Raw genomic sequence first — 10,773 nt, forward strand, 5'->3', positions numbered from 1 at the left:
AGCACTCGCACTGAGCTGTGTGCTGCCATTCCCTAGCAGGTAGAAATGGAAAGGTGGGGGCAGGGTGGAGATCCTGAAGCTTCCCTGGGAAGAAATAGTTGGGAAGTCATCCGCACCACTTTCACCAGAGATACAAGAGAAGCTGGACAAGGTAATGACTAGCTTAGGGAGCATGCGCCAATTAAAATTCCCAGGCTTGAATACTCACGGGAAGACAGGGACACTAGACTTGTGGACAACAAGCAGTTTCTTTGACCTTGCAACAATTCCATTAGACAGAGGTTACTGTCTTCATTTTACAAATGGAGAAGCTGGGACTCCAAAAGACTCATCATTAGTCAACCTTTGTGAAATGATTTTTGCCATTAAAGAAAGTACAGAACTCTCTCTCTCTCATTCTCTCTCTCTCTCTCTTCTCTCTCTCTCTCTCTCTCATACACACACACACACACACACCCCGCAGCTCCTAGTGTTCCATGCTTAGATGCATTTTCCCCATTTTCATTCTTGGAATGTAGTTTGGCTTTGATCTCCTAGGGTGGTTTAAGCCATCAGGGACAAGGAAACAGAGGCAGGACTCTATCCCTGTCTGACAGAATAGCTCGCCTCCTCCTGTGTGCACTGCATTGCCTTCCTTCCAGGGACGCAGGGTACTCCTGGGGTCAGACCTGGGTCTCAGGTGGGTGGACTGGAGTGTGCAGGATAACGAAAGTCGGGCTCTCTGACTTCTGAGCAACAGTAACAGGTCATCAGTACATCCAGTGGCCTTGTGTCCTTGTTTGCTGGAATACAGACAGATACTTTTGTTTACAGCCACCACTGTTTCAGTGTAGCTGTTAAAAGTACCCCTCTCAAAAGTGCCCCCGTTTGGATAAATTATATATCACCCTAACAAGAGGCCTATGTTTCCATTGGTACCCAGCCTTAAAAGCATTGAGGCCAAATGTATGCAGATGACTCCCTGAATGTGTTTGCCATGACCAAGTCCCACTGAGAAATTGCTCACTATTCCTCAGTTCAAATGAACAAGAACTCCATTCTGCTGGATAAATCTAAATGATATAGTTATAAAGATCAATTTCATGATTTGTTCTCCCATTCCCAAGCAGTATAAAAGTATCGTGGATGGTGTTTTATGTCACCGAATAATTAATGATTAAAATGTGGAGGAAGAGAAGCATGCCTAGTGACAAGTTGTTTAAACCTCATAAGACCTTATAAAATCCTATTTGTAAGAGGCATTCAATAAGTAACCCAGAATCCATCTGTTTCAGGTACATGCCCTTTGGTTTCAATGACATTCTCATTTGTCAAAACAGCATTGAGTCACGCCGTATGTGGAGTTTCAGAAAACTTCCTCCCGTTAATCAAAGTTTACTCAATTTGTAACACAAGCATTGTATCCCCCAGCGGTCATCACCACCACTCCAGATCCGTGAATTTGACCCCAAAAATCCTAGGGGGAGATTTGTAAAATGACAATCCTCAAGGAACTTTGATATTTGGGACCAGAAAGATGTAATTAAAGATCAACACTTAAAAGCAATGTCTGTTTCTCGAAGCTGGAATGAAACAGAGGACAAATTTGTCAGCTAAGGACAAGGGCTAAAAGGAAAAAAAAAAACACTTCTGAAAGTGAATTCACTTAGAATCAGAACCAGAAGCTCATAGTAAATGATGAAAACAAAGCCAGCACAGGTTTGACAGAATTGAATGAAAGGAAGAACTCAGATTGTGGTGTGACTTCTAGCAAGATTGTCCTGCAGCCCAGGCCATGTGTGCTTCGCTGGGTGCCTCATTTTCCCATCAGTTGACAAAGGCAGGCGAGGGCTCCCTGGGTCTCCTAAGGGCTTCCCTTACACTTTCCACATCAAGCATTCCTTTGAGCCGCTCAGCGCAGCAGCTCCCACGTCCTTCTGTCCTCCCAGCTATTAATTAGTGCCTCCTCCATCAAGGTCTCAGTGTGTGTGATCTGAGCAGTTCTGTAACATCACCGCCATCCGCCTCAAGGAATCCTGCATCTTTCACAAGATTCAGTTTTGTTTTGCAATGAATTTGCATTGTATGAGCTGTGCATGACTGGATATTCCAAACCACTCATAATCTTGGAGTCGAAACTTCACAGACATCGACGGGATTGGAGGGATCGAGATTCAGTAGAGGGTCTTCGAATGGGAGATACTTTTATGACAGTTGGGTCTAGTAGATAATACAGTCAGCTCTTTGTCATTAACAGGATTTGCTTTGGGAATTGAATCAAATATCTAAAGTATATAAGTGTATAAGATCTAAAGTATACGATAGAAAAGAATTACTTCTCTCCTGAACCTGTACACCTTTTTCCTTGTCAGTATTCCCTAAACAATAGAATGGAACAACAATTTGCATAGCATTTGCATTGTAGTGGGGATGTAGGTAATCTAGAGGTGATCTGAAGCATACAGGAGATGCAGGTAGGTTATATGCAAAGGCTGTATCCATTTATATAAGGCACTTGAGTATCCACAGATTTGGTGTCTGTAGGGGATCCTGGAGCAATCCCCTGTGGACACTGGGGAATGAGTGTATCTTCAATGTAAACCCTTGTGTGAGCGAGCAACAGCAGCAAGGCCTTAGGCAATGAACTCCGGAAGTTGAAGGCCCCCTTGCACTCCCAAGCTTCGTTCCTAACTCTATCAATTTGTACTACACTCTGGAGCATGTCACTTCGCCCTTCATACTCAAGGAAAGGGGTGGAGTTTTGCAGGACCACAGGGTCCTGTACACGTGCTTTAATCTGAGTGGGCCTTGGCAGTAAGCTCAGGTGGTTCCTCGAAGTCCCAGGGGTCCCCTCTAAGTATCTCACGTGGCTTCTCCAGTGGCTTCCAGGACTCGCATTCTGATTTCTGATCTCATCTGAGTCAGAGTCTGTGCTGGGAACGAGAAGTGGAAGACTGGATCAGACCAGGGAGAAAGTCTGCAGACTTGCCAGTCGCCAGGGCTGAGGTGTAGCTAGGCGGTCCATCTGCTCCAAGGGACAGTCTGCCTCCCTGAACCTCAGGAAACGGGTTTTGAGAAACTGCAGACTTTAGTTTCTCGTACCGGGGAGACAGAATGCTGTATGGCATACTCAGGGCTGTGCGCAATGGCAAGCCAGTAGAGGACTCCTGAGCGCTCAGCTGAGTCCACTTCTAAGGACTTGAAACATCGCTAATTACCATCCTGGGTTAGTAACTAGTTAGGACTAAAATCCCCGCAGATATCATAATCAGGAAGATAGAAAACGACACGTGCTGTCTGACGGGGCAGACAAGTGGACTTGCTGCAAAGATTAGTAATTTGGCCTCTTATACATATTCTGAACCTTGACATCATCGTAGCTCTAACTTTATTAAACACGAAATGCCAAATAGACTCTGAAAAGACCTCAAAGTGACATTCTTAAAATAGCAAATACAAGGAAGAACAGACGGGAAATTGGATGCATCACCTACACTTTGAAGGCCCTGGAATCTACCTTGAGCCACTTAAAGGGCCCAAGTCTTTGTCCCTGCTCTAGTCATCGGAAATGGGAGAGACTCAAGATGGGGAAATCTGGTAGGAGACCACCACGCGAGTGCACCCCTCAACACACAAGGTCTTGCCCAACAATATTTAGCAGCTGATAGACTGAGGTCCAGGAGCGGGGGAAGTTCATTTATTTATTTATTTATTTAGCATTCGTGCCCAGTAGAGCCTTTCTATCTGCCAGTGTCGGGCTTGAAAATTTATGGAGAAACTTCAAGCACGTAGGAGAAACTGAGTTAATTCAAATAGAATCAGAGGCTAGGATAGGGTAACATGTTAGTGATTTACCAAGTTGCTGTCTCAGCTATAGAAAATTCTGTAATTTTAAAAGACTCCAAAAAGATAATATTTGCTGGACTTTGGGTCAGACTATATCTCTTTACAGATATGAAAAGACATGTGAATAAAATTATTGAACCCATATGGAAAGACAAAGAGCCCAGCTCATCAGTTTCAAAAGTCTATGCCAGGGGCTGGTGCTGTGGTAAAGCCACTGCCTTCAGTGCCGGCATCCCATATGGGCGCAGGTTCGAGTCCTGGCTGCTCCACTTCTGATCCAGCTCTCTGCTATGGCCTGGGAAAGCAGTAGAAGATGGCCCAAGTCCTTGGGCCCCTGCACCCACGTGGGAGACCTAAAGAAGCTCCTGGCTCCTGGCTTCAGATCAGTGCAGCTCCAGCCATTGCAGTCATTTGAGGAATGAAGGAACAGACGGAAGACCCCTCTTTCTGCGTCTGGCTCTCTGGCTCTCTGTAACTCTGCCTTTCAAATAAATAAATAAATCTTAGAAAAAAGTCTATGCCAGTATTTAGATTCAAATGGAACACAAATATCAAGCAACTGACAATAGGAAAGAATTAGTTTCTATTTATGCACAACCACGAGCTTATTAAAATCACAGATTTTCAAAAAATTTCCCCAGGGTGAAAGTAAATTAGAAGTCTCAGAAGAGATTTGCAGACTCTTTTTTTTTTTTTAAAAAAAGATTTATTTATTTATTTGAAAGTCAGAGTTATACAGAGAAAGAAGAAGAAGCAAAGAGGGAGAGAGGTCTTCCACCTGTTGGTCTACTCTCCAGTTGGCTACAATGGCAGAAACTGCACCAATCCAAGCCAGGAGCCAGGAGCTTCCTCTGGGTCCTTCCTACATGGGTGCAGGGGCCCAAGGACTTGGGCCATCCTCCACCGTTTCCTCAGGCTATAGCAGAAAGCTGAATTGGAAGTGGAACAGCCGGGACTCGAACTGGCACCCATACGGGATGCCAGCACTGTAGGTGGCAGCTCTACCCGCTACACCACAGACTCTTGTGAGTCCCTCTCAGACTCTTGTGATCCTGTGAGGGAGGGCGTTTTGTTATTTCCCTTCCCAGCATTCCTGTCTCACGTTGGGTTTTGCAGTAGTCCATATTTTTCACTGGGATTAATCCTTTCCCCACTCTCAGTCTATGGGGCTCCATCCAAGGTTCCCAGGGTGGTCCCCATGACGGAAGCTGTGAGCCAGGAGTCAGTGTTTAATCGCATCAATGAAAGCACCATCGCCTAGTGACCGGAAGAGTCACTGGCATGGCCGGAGCAGATAGTGAGTTTCTAGACTGTGGGGCAGACTTCTGGAAGAACCTTTTTTTTTTTTCTAGAGTCAAACCTGGGAGGCTGTGTAGACACCGCTGCTGCAGGTGCCTTGCAACCCACAGGACAACAGGTAGCTGCCAGTGCTGAGTGTGAGCGAAGACAGCCGGAAACTGAAGAGCCATCCAGCCCTAGAGACGTCAGGTCAGGTGCGCCGAGCCACGACTGATGCCTCAGCTCTGTTAGACAATAACAACATCATCGTGGCTGATGAAGTTGCTTTGAGCTTCTGTTGCGCTATTTGATGATTGTGTTTCAGGATGGGTCTACCCTATCTGCTCAGGCTCAAGACGCGCAGGTTGAGCTAAGAGGTCTTCCCTCCATGCTTTGTGTCCACGACTCCAGGGACACTGCCCCGGTCAGAGGCCACCCCACAAAGAGAGGTCCTGTCCTTGGGATTTGTGGGAAAAGGCATGAACCCCAGTTCCCTGGGATCTAATTCCAGGCCACGAGGCTCTCAGAAAGTTACATTCCTGAGAAACTGCTCACAGACGTGAGACCCCCCCCCCCACCCGGGAAACTAACCCTGGAGATGGAATGGAGTGTATCTGGCCTGGAAAATGTCTCCCTATGCAAGGATATTTTATCAGTCCAATATCACCATCCTCCTTGTCTTGATTAAAAGTGATCATCCACCAGCATGAAAGATATAATCGTATTTTTATTAAACAGTGAGACTTGTTTCATTATATATAATACAAATGTGGATTTTAGGTCACTGGCTCGTTACTTTAATCATGCAAATGGTTTTGCCTTAGAAGGTGCTGAAGACATAAGATAGCAACGACAGCAGAATTTTTTTCTGAGAGAGATAAAATGCTCCTTACAAGAAAATCTCACTGGTATGCTGGGAAAATTGGAAGTTCAGGGATGTTTGGGAACACTGGAGGCTGAGTGGCAAAGTCCACCCCATCGCAGTGCAAGTTTGTAGGGAGGCTGGGGGCTCACCCGGATCAGCCGGCTGAGTCCTTAGACCTGCCCCGGGTTTCTGCGTTCTTCTCATCCCCTCCCCATCTTCTTCCCTTTGATTCCGTTGTCCTGGAACTTTTGGAAGTACCCTGGTGTGCAGGTGCATCCCCCCAATACACACCTCTGTTTCTATATGGATGATGCTGAAAACCCTGAGTTCACTCTTATTTAACTCCAGTTCAGCCCCACACAGTCCATTCTGCTTTCTTCCTTTTCACATTTATAATTCCCTTCACAGAAGGTGCAAAAAACTTGACTTCGTATCATTAAGATATTTATTTATTTCATCAACCCCTTTGGATGTAAACACCCTCCCACCTCCAGGGTCACTGTGCACTTGCTGAGTGTGGGCTCTGCTCCCTGCCCTGGGTACCCCTGTGTCGATGTCCTGCCATCATGTGGTTCTGTCATCCTGCTGCAGCCCTCCCCCCAGCTACCTTCCACCCACCACGGGGATATCTCATCCTGGGGTTGCATTTCCCATCCTAAGCCATTGTCTGTGGAGCCACTGTCTACACTCACTTGGACTCCAATACTTTCCTCTGCAGGACCTGATCTGGCCATGCGGGGTCACCCGACTCTGGGGTGCTGCTCACTTCTGCCCCACACACCCCTGATCCTGCCACCAGCTGGGAATACTGTGGCTCCCTCAACCTTCCTTGCTCTCCAGCACCTAATGGATTTAGATTTGAGTTGTTCAGGAAGGAAGGAAAGAACAAGAGGATGGGTATTGTGGTATAGTGAGTAAGGTCTCTTCCTGGGACACTGGCATTCCATATGAGCACTGGTTCTTGTCCTAGGTGCTCCACTTCTGGTCCAGCTCCCTGCTGATGGCCTGGGGAAAGCACTGGAAGATGGCCCAAGTGCTTGGGTCCCTGTCAACTATGTAGAAAAATCAGATGAAAGTTCCTGGCTCCTGGCTTTCGTCTGGCCCAGTGCTGGCCATTGCAGCCATATGGGGAGAGAACCAGCAGATGGAAAATCCCCATCCTGCCTCCCCATCTCTCCCCCTCTCACTGTAATTCTTTCAAATAAATAAATGCTCCCACCTGAAATTGACAAAGTGCTGGATTTTAAATACTTTACATGTGCTAACCCACTCCACCCAGTCCTCAAAATAACCCTGTGAGACACAGGTCATCTTAGCAGCAAGGCAGCAGGCACGTGGAGGTGAAGCCCACATCTCAGGATTTCAGAGGAGATACGTGGTAGGACTAGGGTTGATACTCAGCCATTCAGGAGGCGAGGAGGAACGGAGGGCAGAGAGGAGTTGAGAGGAGGCTCGTGCCTGCACCGCTGCAGTAGCAGGCAGGGTGGGGCTCCTTCCCTCACAAGTTGGAGCCTGCAGACATGGCCCCGGCCCCCTCTTTGCAGACTCAAGAAAGTCTGCACAGAACAACTGTGGATTCCCCGCTTGGAAAGAGAACATGTCCTCCTCCTGTGCCATGAAGCGTAGCACCCCTTTTGCCAAGATCACCCCTGATGCCCACAGGTCACAGAGAACGCGACTGTTCTGTTGCGAGACCAACTTTCCCTTCATCGTCTTTTTTAACCCGGCAGGCTTCCTAGTTCAGGACCATGAGGCCATCATCAGCTCCTAGAGGTCAGTCATCAGTGCTGTCATCTTTAAAGGGCTCCATCCTGTCCTGTTTTCATAACGAGTCCTCTGCAGAGCCAGCTCGGAGATATGGCTGCTTCCTCCCCCAAGCTGCCTGACTTCAAGTCAGCCAGACTGGAAGCAGGAAAACAGGACTCACCAACAAAGGTCTGGATCTGCTTCTTAAACTCATCTTTTCCTCTTTGCTGGCAGAGGGGTACTGATGGGGGAGGTAGGTTTGTAGGCAAGCCTCACCTCTTTCTCAAAAGCCTCTTTGTGGGCTGGCATTGGCCGCTGTCCTGATGCACTGGAGGATGACAATGGGTACGGGCAAAAGCAAAGCAGGGGTGCAGCCGATGGCACTGGGAGAACCTGTGTTTGTAGCCAGAGGACTGGCATTCGAGGCCTAGCTCCCACATTTGCCGACTGTGTGATCCCGGTTGAGCCACCACCTCCTCAATTGAAGTAACAGTGGAGATGGTGTCAACCTTTCACCAAGTCCAAGTCCACAGCAGCCTCTCAGTCGATAAGCACCTTCCACCAAGGGGCTCTGGCTGTGTGCTCTCAGCCCCTCTCTCTATTTTCTTTTCTTTAAAGATTTATTTATTTATTTGAAATACAGATTTACAGAGAGAGGTCTTCCATTCTGCTGATTCACTCCCCAAATGACCGCAATGGCCAGAGCTGAGCTGATCCAAAGCCAGGAGCCAGGAGCTTCTTCCAGATCTCCCACATGGGTGCAGGGGCCCAAGGGGTTGGGCCATCTTCTATTGCTTTCCCAGGTCATAGCAGAGAGCTGGATTGGAAGAGGAGCAGCTGGGACTCAAACTGGTACCTATATGGGATGCTGGCACTTCAGAATGGGGCTTTAACCTGCTGTGCCACAGCGCCAGCCCCTGGGATCTATTTTCTTTTTTTTTTTTTTTTTTTGAATGTGCAGAAAAATTTTATTTTCTAGTGTATATTAAGAAAAAGCTTTAGCTTTTCATTGTGTCCTAGATATTCAGTTCATATAACAGCCAAACTTTCATGCATAATTATTTTTTTCTTTTTTTAAACTTTTATTTAATAAATATAAATTTCCAAAGTACAACTTCTGGATTATAGCAGCTTTCCCCCCATAACCTCCCTCCCACCCGCAACCATCCCATCTCCCGCTCCCTCTCCCATCCCATTCACATCAAAATTCATTTTCAATTACCTTTATATACAGAAGATCAATTTAGTATATACTAAGTAAAGATTTCAACACTTTGCACCCACACAGAAACACAAAGTATAAAGTACTGTTTGAGTAATAGATATACCATTAATTCACATTGTACAACACATTAAGGACAGAGATCCTACATGGGGAGTAAGTGCACAGTGACTCCTGTTGTTGACTTAACAAATGGACACTCTTGTTTATGGCATCAGTAATCACCCAAGGCTCTTGTCATGAGCTGCCAAGGCTATGGAAGCCTCTTGTCACAAACTCTGACTTAGACAAGGCCATAGTCAAAGTGGAAGTTCTCTCCTCCCTTCAGAGAAAGGTACCTCCTTCTTTGATGGCACATTCTTTCTGTTGGGATCTCACTCACAGAGATCTTTCATTTAGGTCATTTTTTTTACCACAGTGCCTTGGCTTTCCATGCCTGAAATACTCTCATGGGCTTTTTAGGCAGATCCGAATGCTTTAAGGGCTGATTCTGAGGCCAGAGTGCTGTTTAGGACATTTGACATTCTATGAGTCTGCTGTGTACTGGGATCTATTTTCTATCGACATATGATTAACTTTATGTTAAGTAAAGAGTTCAACATATAGTATGAAGAAGAGAAAAGAAAAAAAGGAGAGATAAAAGGAAATAAAAAATAAAAATAAAAAATTGTTCCTCAACAGGACAAGGGCTATTTAAGTCATTGTTTCTAAAAGTGTCAATTTCACTTCTACAGCTTTCATTTTAGGGGTGCTATTAATTCTCACAGATGAGGGAGAACATATAGTATTTTTCCCTCTGGGACTGGGTTATTTCACTGAGTATGAAGCTTTCCAGATTGATCCATTTAGTTGCAAATGACAAGATTTCATTTTTTTTTACTGCTGTGTAGTATTTCATAGTGTACATATCTCATAATTTCTTTATCCAGTCTTTGGTTGATGGGCATTTAGGTTGATTCCATGTCTTAGCTATTGTGAATTGAGTTGCAATAAACATGGAGGTACAGATAGCGCTTTTGTTTACTAATTTCATTTCCCTTTGGTAAATTTCCAGGAGTGGGATGGCTTGATCATATGGTAGGTCTGTATTCAGGTTTTTGAGGTATCTCCATACTGTTTTCCACAGTGGCTTTACCAGTTTACATTCCCACCAGCAGGGGGTTAGGGTGCCCTTTTCCCCACATCCTCTCCAGCCTTTGTTGTTTGTTGATTTCCGTAGGAGAGCCAGTCTAACTGGGGCGAGGTGAAACCTCATTGTAGTTTTGATTTGCATTTCCCTGACGGCTAGTGATCCTGAGAATTTTTCATGTGTCTGTTGGCCATTTGGATTTCTTCTTTTGAAAAATGTCTGTGTAAATCCTTTGCCCATCTCTTAACTGGGTTTTTTGTTTTGTTGTTGTGGAGTTTCTTGATCTCTTTGTAGATTCTGGTTATTAATCCTTTATCAGTTGCATAGTTTGCAGATAATTTAGCCCATACTGTTGGTTGCCTCTTTACTTTCCTGGCTGTTTCTTTTGCTGTACAGAAGTTTCTCAATTTAAGTAATCTCATTTGTTAATTTTGGCTTTGACTGCCTGTGCCTCTGGGGTCTTTTCCAGGAACTCTTTGCCTGTCTGGCTCAACTTCTAATTCCAGCCTCCTGCGGATGTACACCCCGGGAAGCAGCAGATGACGGCTCACGTGCTCAGGTCCTCGCCACTCAGATGGGAGACCCAGATTGAGTTCTGGGATCCTGACTTTGGCCTGGCCCATCTCTGGCTATTGTGGCCAATAGGAGTGAACCAGCAGATGGGAGATCTCTGCCTCTATCTTTCCCTCTGCCTTTCGAATAAGTAAA

The sequence above is a fragment of the Oryctolagus cuniculus genome, chromosome 14 (assembly GCF_964237555.1).
Source record: "Oryctolagus cuniculus chromosome 14, mOryCun1.1, whole genome shotgun sequence".
Classification (NCBI taxonomy): Eukaryota; Metazoa; Chordata; class Mammalia; order Lagomorpha; family Leporidae; genus Oryctolagus; species Oryctolagus cuniculus.